General features: G+C 34.2%; 1 protein-coding gene across 7 annotated transcripts in view; it reads right to left on the bottom strand.

The window, feature by feature from the left end:
* LOC5575117 (peroxidasin) overlaps positions 1-17,832 on the bottom strand; it is a 519,729-nt gene extending 501,897 nt beyond the window's left edge. For 2 of the 7 annotated variants that reach the window (XM_021842192.1, XM_021842199.1), the window contains exons 1-3: positions 17,700-17,832; positions 17,091-17,473; positions 16,631-17,015 (exon numbers count right to left, since the gene is read on the bottom strand). The gene's annotated coding sequence lies outside the window, so the exon portion shown is untranslated. Of the gene's footprint in view, positions 1-16,630; positions 17,016-17,090; positions 17,489-17,699 lie in introns of those variants that run through there. The other 5 variants (XM_021842193.1, XM_021842196.1, XM_021842195.1 and 2 more) reach the window with 5 other exon arrangements.
* Between the last annotated feature and the right edge of the window lie 254 nt (positions 17,833-18,086).

Here is an 18,086-nt window from a genome sequence, read left to right as displayed (position 1 = left end):
GTATTTGTCAAAGGATTCAATTTCTAATGGAATTAAATGGTATAATATAAAATTCAGGTGTTATTTATGTTTCAACACAATCTCTGTTATATTAATTCAGGTGTTTGTATGTTTCAACACAATCTCTGTTTAATTGGAAGCAGAAAACAGAATGATAATTTAGACAAAGCAAGAATTTGAATTATTTTTGATTCCATAAACAATGTTATTTAAAAAGATAAATCAATAACTTTGATAAAATTTTAGGATTTTTTTTCATTTTAAACAATTATTTATGTTTATGCAAGGTTTTCAAAAATATTTATATGATAGTTAAAACTAGCAGTAGGAAAAAGGTCCATTGAAACTATAACTTCTATATATACTATCATTGGCAAAAACGTCTAGTTCCAGAGTAAATATTTGCGGTTTTCAATATTCCATGGATGTTTTTTTATTGTTCTCATTTGCTAGTTTTTCAATTCAATTTAACAATGCAATATTTTTTTGATGGTCAAATTATGAACGTAGTGGTCAATTCAATAATTCAATTAGTTTTAATGCATTTATTTTGGCGAATGAAGATTTACATCGTGATGGCTCAGTCTGTGATTATTTTTAACTTGCAGTATACATCCAGCTCAATAATCTCAATCCATGTTGCAATCTTGCCAAAACTCTCGAATAAATTTCCTCTACAATTTAATTTATTCTAACATAAATCCTGCTGATAAAACTATTATTCATCAAAAAAAATTTCATCAGATTCTTCGAATACTACTCCTTGCTATTTCTTCAAAGAAATCGTTTGGGAATTTCCTTACATTTCACTGGTTCTGTAGCAACATTTTCACAAATTTGTCAGATAATGTTCTAGAGAAATCCTTTAGAGATTTTCCCTGGTTTTCTTTTTATGACGATTTATGTTTAATTTTCATAGATCGTAGATAGGAACTTATTTAACACTTATTTCAGATACTCCTTCAGCAATTCGTCCAAGGACAAAAATAAGTTCTGTGTTTACTAACAAAATTCTTTGAATTCATTAGGTCACAAACTTTACTGTAAATTATTCATGAGTTTCACTATCATTTCCTCCAGAGAATGTTTCAGAATCTCATTCTGGGACTCTTTATGAAGTTTTTTTTTTAGAATATGTTGTTGTATTATAAAGATTGATTTATAACATACTGTTCGGTTTACTTTTCAATATTCATCCTATGAATTTGGAAAATCTATCATCTATTCCAATATGTTGATGTACATAATTTAAAGCTATTAGAAATTTCAACCTCCTTTGATTTTGAATACCATGCCGTCCTCTCGGTAAGGCGTTACACATAAAAGACATACATTAGATAATTCTGTAGAATTTTTTCTGCGGTTTTCCTAAGAATTTATTTTAAGTTATTAGATAATATTTAGATAATTCTATAGAATTTTTTCTGCGGTTTCCCTAAGAATTTATTTTAAGTTTTACAAATTACACCAAGGATCCGCCTAAAACTGTATCCAGGATTTGTTCATGGGAACTCTGTAGGAGTTTCTGGAGGTACACCGCATGAATTTATGAAAGAACTCCACCGAAATTCCTGTAGGAACTCTTCAAGAATTCCTGGAGAAACTTCGCAAGAATTATTGAAAGAACTCTACAGGTTCTTGATTCATTTTACGCACCACGATATTTTCATACTATGAATAAAACAAGTACTGCCCTTGATTGCCGACAAACAAAAGATTAAATTAAATACACTTGAGCAATAAATGCTCTGGGTTCGTCGTTAAATTTTCAGGCAAATGCTGACCTAATATCTCTACCAATACCCAACACCGTAGCACTGTCCAACTATACCAAGTTACTGTAAAGATGGGCGTGGCCGAGAATAGCGAAGTTCATCGTTTTGGTATTCTTGTTCAAGATTGGATCAAATTTCACTCCCCAGTCTTGTTCCATATATTAATTGTATATCTAGGATCTTTAATCTACCATCTACATTCTCTTTGAAAAAGGAATGCCAATGAAGATTTTCAAATAAGTCGGGGATAAAAGTTCGCTGATTGAAGTATAAGATATTGATATTTCTAAAGAAAAAACACTTCACCTGATATGTGCCAAAAATAGCACCAAACGAAATACCCAACATAATTCTTCACAAAATCTGTGTAAAACATATTTTGCGTGTTTCTACTACGTGATCAATAACATTTTTATTGGCTTTGTTTGTGTAATGACATTATAGCTAAAACTACAAATTTTTACATCGTATCCCATCATATAGACTATTTGAAAATGAATTTGGGTTGACAGTTGGCAAATCCAAACCACCATATAGTTGAAAACAATAAATTTGAGTCAAGCTAAACAACCTAAAGCTATATTCTATTTTGAGTTACTACTTTATTTTTAGTTTGGGGTCATACCTAAAACAAACATAAATAAACTCTTTTTTTTTGTTAAAATTCGATGCCATTTTGAAGACATGACAAGTTTCTTAATATATCTGTGTTGACTCAAATTTCAAATTGTTCTAATATTTTAAGTACTATATTTTTTATACTGAAATAGTTTTCACTTCCATTTAATAGTAAAAAATAGTTAAGTAGATGAAAAACCGAATTAAGTACTATACCATTTAATTCCACTAGAGTTTGTATCTTTTGATAGATTCGCGTATTTGTCGAAGGATACAAACTCTAGTGGAATTAATTGGTATAGTACTAAATTCGGGGTTTCATCTACTTCTAGATATTCCTCTAAACAGCTAAAAGATTTATTTTCAAAAAATAGTTGTTTTTCACAGTATTCATTAAATATAGAAGTGACTAAAAAGGAAAATAATCATCATCGTTTTTCAAATTTTCAAAACCAGTTTTTTTGCTTAAAATTTTAGCAATGTTCAAGAAAATCTATCATTGCATTACACTTGCTATCTGGATCGCAATGATAGATTTTTATGAGGATTTCTTACAATTTGTACGAAAAAACTGGTTTTTCATTTTCGATGATTACTGATGATTGAATGATGGATTCTTGAGCTTTAAATTTCCGAAAATATTTGTTGATTGCGTTTACGATAATTTTTTTTAGATGTGGTTCATAGTACTGTAAAATGGCGTAACATCTTTAAGTGAGGTAACACTGAATGGTAGAATCATATAATAATCTGATCGAACTTTCATACCTCACATAAATTTCATGAACGATATGAACCAGGGAGTAGATTTTTTTTACTTAAAATGGAATTACCGGAGTCGGTTTAGTCATGCACATGTTTCTGTTTTTTTTTCATCAAAAAACACTTAGACAGTTTCTTACCATTCAAGCATCTTCGGTGTTTTTTTTTGTGATCTTAAGGAGGCAGGATGAGTCATTCATTTGTGAATTCTATTCTCCAATCGAAACACAGTGAACACATGTTCATCCAATTAGTTTTAGTTTTGAACGTTAAGGAAGCAGGATCTGTCATTGATTTCGGAATTTTCAAAAGCAGTTTTGTCGTACAATATCAAGAAAATTTACACAAGAATGTGCTCATTGTATTTTATTCTCCAACAAAAACACAGACGATGACGGATTCTTGAACGTTGCTAGAAAATTGTAAGAGTTGCAAGAATTTCATCTAATTATTCTCACTAAATACCATAAATTTAATTTTAAATATTTTTCTCAACATGTCCGCATATCCTGTATATGAGTGATAGATTTAAGGTACCCCGGGGCAAGTGAGAATACGGGGTAAGTGGGGCGTTTCGTCATAGCTCACTTAGGAAAAGTTTTTCATGGAGGTATTCTTCTAGAAAGTTGAAGATACAATGACAAGGAATGTATTTAGTACTAAAAATATTGTTATTTTTATTACCATGTGGTTCATGTAACAATTGTCCATTCAGCGCCATTTTCAACTTGCATGACAAATTGTGGCACGTTTTACGTCTTGCATTGACTCGCAAAAAATAAATGTGTTATTAATCGAATATTAATCTGTAAGCTACAATTTTAAGTATTATTACAAGCTGCTAACGATAAACCAGTATATTGTTTTCATTTCATATGAAATTTTTGATGGTCTATCTTACCCGAAAATATATTTGTACCTGGGGTAAGTGGGACCTATCAAAACAAAAACCAGAATCAAAACTTTTTGTTCACGATTCATACATTTTACTAGAGAGTAGCACTAAAACATTCAAATAAATGATTTTTATCAAAAAAGATTAACCTCAAATTACGTAATTGCATAAGAGGGAGAAGAAAAGTGTTATTATTCTTTATTTTTTAAATTTTTTTTTATTTTTGAAATACGACTTCAAAATTGAACAAACACACAGCTGAAATTTGAATTGCATCATGAGAACAATGACTTTTCTATGTTATTTGAACTTTATTTGTTATTTCTACCAAATTAAGTAGTGATGGAAAACATTTCCATCCCATAAGGTGGTTTTCTGCCATGCATATAAATAATAACAAAACATATTTATAATGTTGTCAATTATTGATTGTTTATGTGCTACATTTTAATAAACAACTTATAAATGATATATTTTGAACATGTTTAATTCCTCTTTACGCTTTTATTGAGGAATTTTCAGTTAATATTATATGTGAGGTGACATACTATTAAACAAATGGTTTCTTCCTAAAACGTAACGTATTTTATGGTTGATCCCTTATGTACATCAAATATGTACTTAAAATTAAAAATCTATGACTTATCAATCCTATTATTGCAATGGTTGACTTACTGATGTGGATTGACGCATGAAACTGGATGTGTCCCACTTGCCCCGCTTAGCGAGGTAACTTCGTCCATTGGCTCATTCTAAAACTTTCTTCCAAGGTTTTCACAATTTCGAAATTATTCCATTAGTTTCATGCACACACCAGCAAATATGTTGCCAAAACGTGATTGTGTTGTTGGATTTGAAAAGTATTGACATTTGAAAATTTTATTGAACAATTTGTTTGAACTATCGTTTTATTCGTTCCCACTTGCCCCGCGGTACCTTAATCTAGAACAAAATCTATCTTAAAATTTTTAATATATTTTTGACCATCAAAATGAAGAATACTTTATGTAGTACCAATTTTTGTAAAACAACACTTGCTTGAAACATATTAGGCTTGCATTATTGGCTTTAGGTGATAAAATGTTTTTAAGTTTCAAAATCCGATCAATTTTTCCTCGGATAAGGAGCAATTATAAGCTATAGAAAATTAGAAAAACATTTAAACTTTATTTTTTTAACAATCTATGATAAATGTACGAATTCCTATGATTTAAACTTGTGCATCGAACCCATCCAATTTTATAAAAACGGCACATAATTTTACTCAATGTTACCAACTTGTGATGGTTGCGTAAAAATGAAACTAACGTTCTGTTATGATCTTAAGCATATAGTCAGTTCAAAAATAGTTACTGCAAATATTTTGAGTCTAAAATACAATTGAAATTCTTCTTTTCCTTGATATACAAATCTTTACTATTTTTGAATATTTATTTAAACATATAGGTTCAAAACATAGAAGATCGTTCATTTTGAACGATAACTAATCATAATCATCAAGTAATTAGGACCTCTCTTAATAGCATTTAAGATCAACGTCAACCTTTCTTAAATTAGAATTCAAGATTAACATCACACAATTTTGTCAGCTAGGAAAGTTAATCAAATTCTGTTTTTTTTTTTTAATTTGCTTTAAAAGATAAAATACTTAAAATACAAGCAATCATGAAAATGAGATTTTTTTTGTTCGAAATCTGAAGTATAGTTGAATGGTAACACACTGTTCTTCGTGAGAGATCCATTTATTCAATATTAACCCGCATTAAAATACACTTTGAATGTTTTTCATTAAATATAATTCAGAAAAAGTTTTCATTTTTTAATTTATTTTTAGATTTAAAACAATGGATTGATCAAATATTTGATGATTTCTAGTTAACATTACGTCAATATTCTTAAATAATATTTCAGCTAGAACATGTATCGTGCTTGAGAAGCAGTCTATTGCTTATAGGTCAAATTCATAGTTGATCGAGAAATTTATCGTTATAATCTAAAGATGTCCGTCAAGCAAGTAGCTACGTTTTCAACTTCAAATAATCCAATCCACAGATTATATCCTCCAGAAGATCTACACTCCCGTGCATAAGTTTGGGTTCACCCCCTAAAAAACATACAAAAGTGTTCAGTCCATATCTCTGGGATTACACGTCCAATTGAAACTTTCTAAGCCGCATTCGAAAGGCAAAGAGTTATTCTTACATCGTATGTATTTTTCCAAAAACATTTTTTGAATTTTGTATACTAATTTTTTACTCAAAGTTGTGACATTTTTCAAAAAACACACTGAAAAAACATAGCCTTTCGAATGCGGCTTCGAGCGTTTCAATTGGACGTGTAATCCCAGAGATATGGACTGAACACTTTTGTAGGTTTTTTATGCACGGGAGTGTATATAAATGAGACGCAATTTATTGTTTGCACACCTGCTGCAAACATTGCTCAATACAATAGTAGATTCAACAAAATCAAGGAATTATTTTTACAAATTATAGACGCAACTTAAATTTTCAAACGAATGTTTTGGTTATTCCTGGAATCCACATTTTTCTCGCAATGCGTTTTATAAAAATTAAATTTCATCAGTTTGTTAGAAATACTGGTTTTACATCAATTTGAAAAAGTTAACTTAAATTTATGTTTAAGCAGTATTAAAATGTCTTTCCAAACTGTTGTCAAGTTTTGATCCTAGAATGTCAATCAATGAACCTTTCAGCAATAGTAAAATCAATCGGAATCTCATTTATCGTACACTCATAGACAATTAAGATTTTCAAAAGAAAACAAGCCGAAACACAAAAATCTCATGATTAATTTGGTGATAAAGGCGGCGCACTCGTTCCTAAATTTTCGGCACTGGGGGGTTAATCCTAAACCAACACCACCAACCTCCTCTGGGTATGCCAATGCACTTGGTCAAAGTTATGGTTCACTAACTTAAATCTTGAAATTATGAATAATTTACAAAAAAAATCCGCGTTGTAGAATATATCTTCATGACAAAAAGAAACACTTTAAGGACTGTTCATTTTATAAAGTGGACACCTTGTGCATGCTGTATCTTTCTTATTAATCAATGTAATTTCAATCGATTTTTTGCACATCGTTCGACTAGTATTGTAAATGTTGTGATAATGAAAATTCTCCAAAATAATTAAATTTCACACGAATATGGAACAACGATTACATCGGTAGATTTTTTGAGGTTATCAAAATCAATGATTGTAAGAAATTGGCTGGAAAATTCGATAAATTCGAAAATTCGCAATTTATTATTCTATTTTCAAAAATGGCTTGTTCTTCGAAAGCATCATCAATCAGAAGCCTGATGGAAAAAATCAAGTTATTTTTGGAGCAACAATTTTACAGATATAATAAAATCAATTTTCCCGTATATTTTTAAAGATTTTTTTTTTTTAATTTGATGGGAATTGATATGAGGGCCTTCCTTAGCCGAGTGGTTAGAGTCCGCGGCTACAAAGCAAAGCCATGCTGAAGGTGTCTGGGTTCGAATCCCGGTCGGTCCAGGATCTTTTCGTAAAGGAAATTTCCTTGACTTCCCTGGGCATAGAGTATCATCGTATCTGCCACACGATATACGAATGCGAAAATGGCAACTTTGGCAAAGAAAGCTCTCAGTTAATAACTGTGGAAGTGCTCATAAGAACACTACGCTGAGAAGCAGGCTCTGTCCTAGTGAGGACGTAAATGCCAAAAAAGAAGAAGAAGGGAATTGATATGAGTAGAATTTTTTGTGTAAAAGTACGTCCTGACGGAAGTCCTAGTATAGTATTAATATGAAAAATAACTTACGCCTTCATAGAGTTACTTAGTAAGTCCCCACGACACATTCAAAGCACAACAGAAACACAATTGCTTTATTCTTAGAAGTCCTATCAAAGTACATTGACAATCATAAAAATTGGCAACACTGCTGTAATAAAATCGATTTTATTTTCCACATATTATTTTCATAATATGTTATTCTGAGATTACCAATTGAAAAATTCGGAGAACTTGTTTACAATTTGCTGTAGATCGATAAATATGCGTACATGATTTTAAAAATATGAGACTTTTTAGTAAAACTACCATAAACAGTAAAATTTATACTTAAGACTGTGGTTTAATCCACGATTTAGCTTTCGTTTATACTAATATAGTTTCTTTAGTAATCCAAACTAGTTTCGAACACGCTTTTTACTGTTCTCTTTTGCTTGGAGTGAAAGGATGGTGTATCAGCAAATTTGGCCATAAATGGGTAAATCACTAAAGTTACCTAATGTCATAGAATGGTGGAATATAATTGATATTTTTAAAGCTTTACCTTTAGTAGAATAGTAAAGGATACAAACATACAATTTGTTCATAAAAATAAGGATTTTTGTTTTGCGAAAAATAATGTTAAACTTTGACGGACAGCCTTTTTTAAGAGTTTTTGGAAAAACTATTTAGTTCTTCAACCAAAAGCATTTTCAAAAATTTTATATTTTTATAGCATTTTAGAATAATAGGTCAACGATACACAGAAAACCGATTACGATTTTATCAATAAATAAAAAAGATATAGCATAAACAAAGTGTCCACTTTATAAAATGAACAGTCCTTAGATGTAGAAATAAAATATATGAATTTTGTTACATTTCAATGAAAATTATCTTTTCAAGAATGATGGCCTAGACTGAAGATGAGCAATTCAATCGTGCTTTAAATAAAATTGTCTTTGTCGTCAACACAATATTCATAATCTCCAAAATCATGGTTGTTTAAAAATACATGATCTGCCTTTAGATGCATGAATTCCAGTACTTAGTTGCAAAAAATGATTGATATTGAAGGTAAACTTTCCCCAAACATTTGCAAAAATAAAAATACAGAGTAACCTTTTAAAGTGAGGTTTTCGGGTTTGAATCGCTTGCCATAAACCTGATTATCTAATAAGAATCAGGATTGCATAGCAGTACAATAATCAAAAACGCCTAAAGGTCGACTACTATTAATGTTTGCAAGTATTATCAATAAAATGTTTGTTGTAATGTTCCAACCATCAACAAATAAAAAATGCTATTAGAAGAATACGTACCAACTGAAAATATCGAAATTCACCAATTAATCGCTATTTCAATAAGGCCAACAAAAGCCTAAACAATCATTATCAATATATTATAATTAAACATAAGTTCAGTTCAGTTCAGTGCAGTGAAGTGATCAAAACTGAATATAAACGAATTTTTGATTTGGAGTTTGGGGGGGCACGTGCCCCCCCGTGCCCCCCTTTGTCTACGCCAATGAAGGTTCCTATACCTGAGAAATCTGTAAAAGATTATACAAATGATTGGCGCAATCGGAAAACATTCCAATCAAAAACTTTCCGGGTTATGGCGGAAACCAATCTACCTTAGCAGATAAATGCCTAGTGACCATACAGCTAAGAAAGCCAAGCGGAAAGTTTTCGTATAAGGTAAACTAAGTCCCTTATTTTCCGAGCTGGTAAAGTGTACGTAAAATTTGAACTGTACTTAATATGGTTATGTTCTATGCGGGTCAACATATTTTGGTCCTCTTAAGAACCCTTTTCTCCCTAGATATAATTCCTGGCTTCGCCACTCCATCATACAAATAAAATAACAAAAAATAAATGTTATGTACCGTTTTGTCTCAAATTTCGAACATACTCATATTCCGAACACTCGGAGTTTGTATGGCGATTTGGTTGAAATGTTACGCTGAAATATGTCATCAAACTACCAAGAAATGGCAGTCAATTGCAATTCAGTTTTAACTGCTTCAAATATATTTTATACCTCGGGTGTAGTAATGCTTCGAGGTCAGTAAAAGTAGCTCAGATAAATTTAATTGCGAAATTATTAATTTGAATAGTATTTATTCGTGCGGCTCCCTCCCATTACCCCGAACGCCATTACCCTGAATGGGTCATTACCCCGAATGCCACTACCCCGAATGAGCAATTACCCCGAATAGTTCAGAATATAGCACAGATTTTTTTTGTGTTCAATAACATAGGGCTGAACTTGGTTTGTATGTATGCGTCTATAATGTAAGCTGGTAAGCAACGGTACTTAAAAAACGACGTAAAATATTTGTTAGTTGTTTTGTTTTAAATATTCTATTGGTGTATATTACCCCACTTTTATCTTTATCAGAGATTATACTTTCTTTTGGCCGATCTACCAATTTCTTTGTAGTGTCGTTATTATTATTACATTTATTAACGAGATTTTAAGCCTGAGGTTGGTACATTTCTGCGCTAATTGTCATCATAGCTGCAAGCATTTCAACAGAAATATTCCCTTCTTTCTAAAGTAGGCTGTTCTTTCGAGTTATTATTACAGAAGTTACCACTGATTGTTAATTCTAATGTTCAACAGACTTTTTTTTAATAAGGCTGATACAAATATTAATTTTCTTTTATGTCACCCCCCCCCTTCCTCAAAAATCCGAAAATTTTGAAGGGGAGATAAAAAAGGTTCATCATTTTTTTTGACATCAGTTAGGTTTTTTTAAATTTTTGTAGAAAACAACAGGTAAAATAATGATCCAGATGATGATTGAAAAAAGTTTAACAAGTATCGTTAAAAACAAAAATTCGAAAAAATAACTTTTTTTTTTATTTTTATTTTTTTGTTCCTTATTTATTTTTATCCCCCCCTCGTACCTTCCAAGTGGTCTCGGACATAAAAGAGAATTAATATTTGTATCAGCCTAAGTAAGGAAAAAATGCTTGATGACTATAGTTTTAATAAAAAAAATAATCATTTCTTTTGAACATAGAATTCTTTTAGTTAGGTGTAAGTACAGATTTCTCATAGGGCTGCTCAACACATGTTATCGGAATTCAGCTAAAGAATTTTATTTCTTTTCGAAATTCAGCTAATGAATTCCGCATACTTAGGTGATTTTTTCGCCGTAACGACGGTCGAAACTTGTGTTGTTAACGATGCAAGCACAAGCTACCCAGCTTTTCTATATTAGCCGTTCAATTTTAGTCAAATTGGTTATCCAGATGGTCCAGATGGCGACTATTCATTGCTGTGACTGTAGATAAAATATGGGCGAGGAAATAAGGTAGCAATGAATGAAGTTCTCATCATTCAATAGTGTTTTTGGGAACTTCATAGTTTTAACTTTCATAATAAATTTTCCCTTCTTTTTAACATAGGCTGTTCTTTGATAAATGACGTAATTTGTAGAGATGGTTGAGTTTCACACTTTTCAAACCCGAACCCGACCCGTACCCGACATATTTTAATCCTTCAAACCCGGACCCGACCCGAACCCGAAACATTTTTGCTGTTCAAACCCGAACCCGACCCGAAACCCGAAAAAAAAATCAAAGAAAAACCCGAATAGAACCCGAGTTTGTAAAGATGATAAATTCATCATTTCTGATGCATAGGGAGGCTTTCAGGTAGCTACTCTGTTCACAATTTTCACCAAACCCGACCCAAACCCGAATAAACCCGACTTTTTTCAAGTCCGAACCCGACCCATACCCGATAATTTTGTAGCCTTCAAACTCGACCCAAACCCGAACCCGAAAAATTCTAAATTTTCAAACCCGAACCCGACCCGAACCCGTAATTTGTTGTGCAAATTTTAAAACAAATGCTGAAGTCTCGACAAATGACAAGTACAGATATCCCGGGGTGTGGAGTACTTTTGTACCTGTTACACGATATATACATTGGAAAATGATAGACTCCTTGAACAAACGTTTTGATAAGGCAGAAACTGACTACAAATTTTACAATATGATTCAAAGTGAATCGGAGGCTGCTGAAGATTTTTCATATTAAGGGTCAACAGGCGGAAAGCTGCGAATTAGGCGCTTTCAAGGAAACAGCTATCAGAGATAAGCTAGTAATGAGGGTCCAGGGTAAGCAAATTCAGCAGAGATTAATAGAAGAGGAGGATTTAACGTTGGTTAAAGCAGAAAAGCTCATCGTAAACCGAGAATCCACGGGCGTTCGAACCAGGATGATGAACGGTAATAACTTAACAACAAGCGGAAGGTTTACAGTTCCAGTCGATCCAGGAGCAAGGAAAGAAAAAGTAGGAATAATAGAAATTTTAGCAATAGTCATAGAAGAAGTCGCAGTAGATCATCACCAACTCCCAGGAAGTCATTTTATTGTAACTATTGCAACAAAAAGGGCCACACAAAAAAGTATTGTTATGAACTAAAGAAACAGAAGAAGTTGCATGTTAAATTCGTTAATGCTCCTCCAGTTCAAATTCCCAGCACTTCAGATTACTTCAAACGCCTGAGAGAAGATCCAAAAGATGACGATTCCGAATCTGAGGAAAACTGCATGAAAATTACATCGGTCAATCGTAGGAATGAGCCATGTTTTGTAAGACCATTAGTTGAACAAGTGGAAATGCGTATGGAAGTCGACTGCGGTTCTGCAGTCAGCGTCATTGATGAGCGAGATTTTCTTGATTACTTTGGCAATTTATCTCTGGAACGGTATGATAACAGGTTTGTAGTAGTAGCTGGAGCGAGTTTGGAAGTTTTAGGATACGTTCGAGTTACAGTCCAGTTAAATGGCATTCGAAAGCATCAACTGGAGCTAGTTGTGTTGAAATGCGCCAAGCGGTTGCGTAGAATTGTCCCTCTTCTTGGAAGAAAATGGCTGGATGTTTTCTTTCCAGAATGGCGTCTGCCTTTTTCTAATGAAAGAGTCAACAAAATTTCGGAAAATCTAAAAGAAAATACTGTTGAAGATGTGAAGCGTAAGTTCGATCATATTTTTAAGAAAACTTTCCTAGATCCTATTGTTGGTTTTGAAGGAGATTTGATTCTGAAGGAAGATAGACCCATTTTCAAAAAGGCCTATGAAGTGCCTTTGAGACTGAGACAAAAGGTTATTGATCACATTGATGCTTTGGAGAAAGATGGAGTAATTACACTTATAGAGACGAGCGAGTGGGCTTCTCCAGTCGTGGTAGTAGTTAAAAAGAACCAGGACATCCGCTTAGTAATTGACTACAAATTGTCAATAAATAAGCTCATTGTTGCAAATACCTACCCTTTGCAAATGCTCAAGATCTTTTTGCATCTTTAGCAGGAGCTAAGGTGTTTTGTTCTTTAGACCTTGCTGGAGCTTACACTCAATTGAAATTGTCAAAAAAAATCCCAAAAGTTCATGGTGATCAACACCCTTAAAGGTCTTTATCAATACAATAGGCTGCCTCAGGGTGCATCTTCCAGTGCGTCAATATTTCAAAAGATCGTAGACCAAATTTTGAGCGGTTTACCTTTGGTAGTTTGTTATCAAGAGGACGTTCAAATTGCAGGAGTTGATTTTGAAGATTGCAAAAAGAATCTTTACTTAGTTCTAGACAGGCTTTCTAAAGCAAATATTAAGGTGAATCTTAGCAAATGCAAATTCTTTGTAGATTCTTTACCTTATCTTGGACATGTAGTTTCCGATAAAGGTCTTATGCCGTGTCCAGTTTAAGCTGTCTCCATAAGTTACTAAAAAAAGATGCTTGTTTTGTTTGGTCCCATGAATGTCAGAAAACTTTTGACGAATGTAAAACATACCTTTTGTGTTCTAACCTTTTGGAACTTTTCGATCCTAAGAAACCAGTGGTGGTCGTTTCTGACGCTTCTAGTTACGGATTTGAAGGAGTGATAGCCCATGAAATTGATGGTGTTGAAAAACCAATTTGATTTACGTCATTTTCATTGAATGACGCTCAACGAATCTGATAATACATTTGGAAGCTTTGGCGGTAGTAAGTACAATAAAAAAAAATCAATAAATTTTTGTATGGACAAAAATTTACGGTATACACCGACCATAAACCACTCACTGGTATTTTCGGAAAAAAAAGGCCGTAACTCTATGTACGTAACACGACTTCAACTGTATTGGAACTTTCGATATACGATTTTGATATTGTGTTTTGACCCTCTTCTAAAATGGGAAACGCGGATTTTTGTTCCCGATTCCCTCTACCTATTGAGGTTCCAAAATCGTTGCAAAGAGAATACATAAAAAACTTGAATTTTTCGTCAGATTTTCCAGCCGATTATCGACAAATAGCCAATGAAACATTAAAAGATAATTTTCTTCAGCAAGTTCAATCCTACATTAATGTTGGCTGGCCGAACAAACCTAAACAAGAATTTAGAGACGTTCATACACACTATCAAGATCTTGAAATAGTTGATGGGTGCATTTTGTTCCAAGACAGAATACTCATACAGCGCACAATGCAACAGACAATTCTTAAAATGTTGCACAAGAATCACACAGGAACACAAACAATGAAACAACTAGCGCGAAGGAGTGTGTATTGGTTTAGTTTAAACAAGGATATTGAGAGTCACGTTAAAGCATGTCGAACTTGCAACGAAATGTACATTGCACAAAAAACAAAAACCTCCAACGAATGGATCCCGGCTACCCGACCATTCAGTCGTCTGCATACTGATTTTTTCTACTTTCAACAAAAAGTATTTTTAATTATAGTTGATAGTAATTCTAAATGGTTAGAATTAGAGCTGATGCCACATGGACAAAAGGTAATAAGGAAATTCACTGCATTATTTGCTAGATTTGGATTCCCAGATGTCGTGGTTACTGACGGAGGTCCTCCATTCAATTCAACTCCATTCATCAAATTTCTGGAAAACCAAGGTATCAACGTGCCTAAGAGCCCGCCTTAGAATCCACAGAGCAACGGACAAGCAGAAAGCATGGTAAGACTGATAAAGGAAGTGTTTAAAAAGTATTTACTTGACCCGCAATTACAATCCTTGGACACAGAGGAAAGGATCTACAATTTCCTGTTCAATTACAGAAACACTTGCCTAGACAACGGTGATTTTCCTTTAGAACGAGTCTTCTGTTTCAAGCCAAAAACAGATTTGGATCTAATTAACTCAAAATTACATTATAAAAAAACAGCTAACTATTCCAAAGCATGACACTAACAGTCAGAAAAGAACAGTTATACCGGCACATGACCCTTTAATCAAACTGACTGCAGGTGATCCAGTTTACTACAAAAACCACAACCCTACAGATATACGTCGCTGGATAAGAGTAAAGTTCATTAAGAAGTTATCTACCAACATTTTCCAGATATCTTTTGGTGGTCGTCTGATATCCGCACACCGGCAACAACTTCGATTGGTGGAGAACTGTTCTTATCGGAATTTTGTCCCGGTGTTGTTCGATCGGGATGCGCCGGATCGTAAACATGACCCAGACCCAGCCAGCACAACCAATGCAGAACAAATCGAGTCAGAAGAAGAAGATTTTTACGGTTTTGCTGTGGACTCATGCAGTTACCGTGCACCCGTCCAATCTTCTTCCTTAACTTTGAGTCTGAACGATGCAAGCTTATCGAGAAAGCGCAAGAACGTGGACACACCTGTTTGGCGATCGAAAAGACTCAAGCATTCCAAGAAAAACTCTGACTATGTATACTATTGAAATTAAATGACATTGCTTATAACTAAAGGGGTAAGAATTGCAGGTTTTTCGGTCTTATGGACCAAACCCTCCCGTTAATGAGTTACCACAAGGAACTTAAATACTCGTGTGAGTGTCGCTCTGCGACTATAAAAGAGCACTGAATAAACCAGCTGATCAATGTTTATACTTGGATCGTAACTAGTAAACAAGTGTTGTCACTCCGTGAAAGAAGTTTCCCTCAAGTTAAACTATTTGTTGGTCACCAAAAAACATTGATAGTTTGGATAATTACTACGTGACCACTCATTCTGCAGAGTGGTCACGTGGTAATTCTGCTTCTGCTTCTAGAGGGCGGTTTCGCTTCACTGGTGTTGGTTGTCAAATCAAAGTGATATTGATAGCTCGAGAGCGATATTGATAGTTTTAGTCCATCAGCCATCAGTTGATCTGACTGATACTGAGCAACTCTGGATATAACAAATACATTATTTAAGAACTTGCTCTAGCATTTACAGTGATTTTTTAGGCAAATTCGCATACAGTATTATAGTTATTGCGAATTTTAAGAACACATTCAAAAATTACATTGACATACTAGTGTTTAGTAATACAGTCGACTCTTCATAACTCGATATCCAAGGGACCATCGACTTGTAGAATTATCGAGTTATAGAACACATCGACAAAAAAAATCCTAAAATCAAAGGATCAAATTTCTGTACTTCCAATACTTTTATGATCGCTTTTGTAAGAAAGCAATATAATTTTATTGAAAGCATAAAAAAAAATAATTTAAAAAAACATTTCAAAATTCTCGACAAGTCACTTATTTTTACTTAAAATCAAATTTTCAACTTTCATTACAACTTGCAAGTCTTTATTCACTTCTAAACAAGAAGTGATCCATGTTTCCCTGTATAAAAAGGATGTTTAGAGAGATATCGAGTTATGGAGCGAAATTTACCTCACATGTGACATCGACTAGTGGAGACATCGAGTTATGGAGAGCAAGATGTATGAGAATTTCAAGGGACCGAAAAATCCATCGAGTTATAGAATTTATCGAGTTATAGAACATCGAGTTGTGGAGAGTCGACTGTACTATAAACAAGAAATAACTTACCTTTGTCCACCAATCTGTTGTTAAATCCGGAACCTCATCAATGTTGTAATAAAATCCTTTTAATCTTTTTCCTTTACCTCAATGACTCGATACAAACACACTCCTTTCCGAAAAATTCACGTTTTTTTCTCAGGATGCACTGTTCAGAACTTCCCCAGTTTTACGTTGCTTCCCACTCTAGCAGACAAAATTCTCCGAATGAAAACCAAACACCACACACCGACAACCACCCAAGTTCTGCACTTGACACCCGAACGAGTTACCGGCGGCGACCGTTGTAATCCTCAGATCTTTAAACACGGATAATTTTCTCCCTGGTTTAATAACACTCAAGGCTGGTTTATCGGTCACGAACAGGATATGTAGTAAATTTCCCCGTTTTTTCCTAGAAAGAGAACATTGTACCGTGAGGAATTTAACGCTCCAAAGCTCATAAAAGCGAAAGCATGTCACTTCGTACCAAACATATGAAGACGCGAGCGAACGCTATCACACTTGATCCAATTTTCAAAATCACTGTAATTAATTAATCACAACAAGACGCGACGACGATATGGGCCCTGATGGACTCCGCGACTGGAATGAGCGTATCATTCATTTAATTTTCCAGGCCTTGCGGCTTGCATCATCGCACTGCTAAACAGATCCTTCAAATACACCTATAGGTATCTGCCCTCAATCCGAAGAAGAAGACGGCGGCATGCGTCTGGCGGCTAGCCCACAAATCCAGCCGGAGTAGGACGAGGAACTCTTCCCAACCCACCTCAACAAAGCTGACTGTTGAACTGCTATAGAGCGCTGCATATGACGAGCCTAACCTCACTTATTTGACAGCTGCTGGTCCTGTTGTTTACGTTTCGGACTTAGTCGTTTTTTCCATCATTTTTTCATCTTCGCATTTCTATCACCAGCATGCTGATGGTGACGATTTTCCACGGTAGGAAGATAGAATAATACGATCCGTGGGTATCTGCAGTGGATTTGACCTCTCCTCGCAGCAAACTTTCACGAAATTAAGAATGATTCGAAAAAAGTACTAAGTCCAAACTGTAAACAACAGGACCAGTACCGGTCAAAATTGATGCGTGACGTCACAGTGCAGTGGAGTATATCAGTGCTAGACTATGCTCTGGATCAGAACCCGGAAGACTACGGAAGCGGTACGCGCTAGGCGAAAAACGTCCAACTCGGATACCGGTCCACGAAAGACTGACTTTACTGCCGAGCCGAGAAACGATGGAGCATAAACATATCCGAACGAATCGGATTCTGTCTAGATGCCTTTTCCCGGCTTTGGCTCTTGCGGGATGGCGAAAGAGCTTGTAACAGCGCATATCATATCGCGCTAGACGGAGCACATTGGAATAGGCCAGGAGAAGTGGATGAACTTGTCATTCATTTTTCTGTCAATTCTCATACAAAATCTACTTTTTCTTTGACATAAATTCACTCTAGG

Source organism: Aedes aegypti, chromosome 2 (genome assembly GCF_002204515.2).
Source record: "Aedes aegypti strain LVP_AGWG chromosome 2, AaegL5.0 Primary Assembly, whole genome shotgun sequence".
Taxonomy (NCBI): domain Eukaryota; kingdom Metazoa; phylum Arthropoda; class Insecta; order Diptera; family Culicidae; genus Aedes; species Aedes aegypti.
This window is presented reverse-complemented; position numbering and strand designations above follow the sequence as displayed.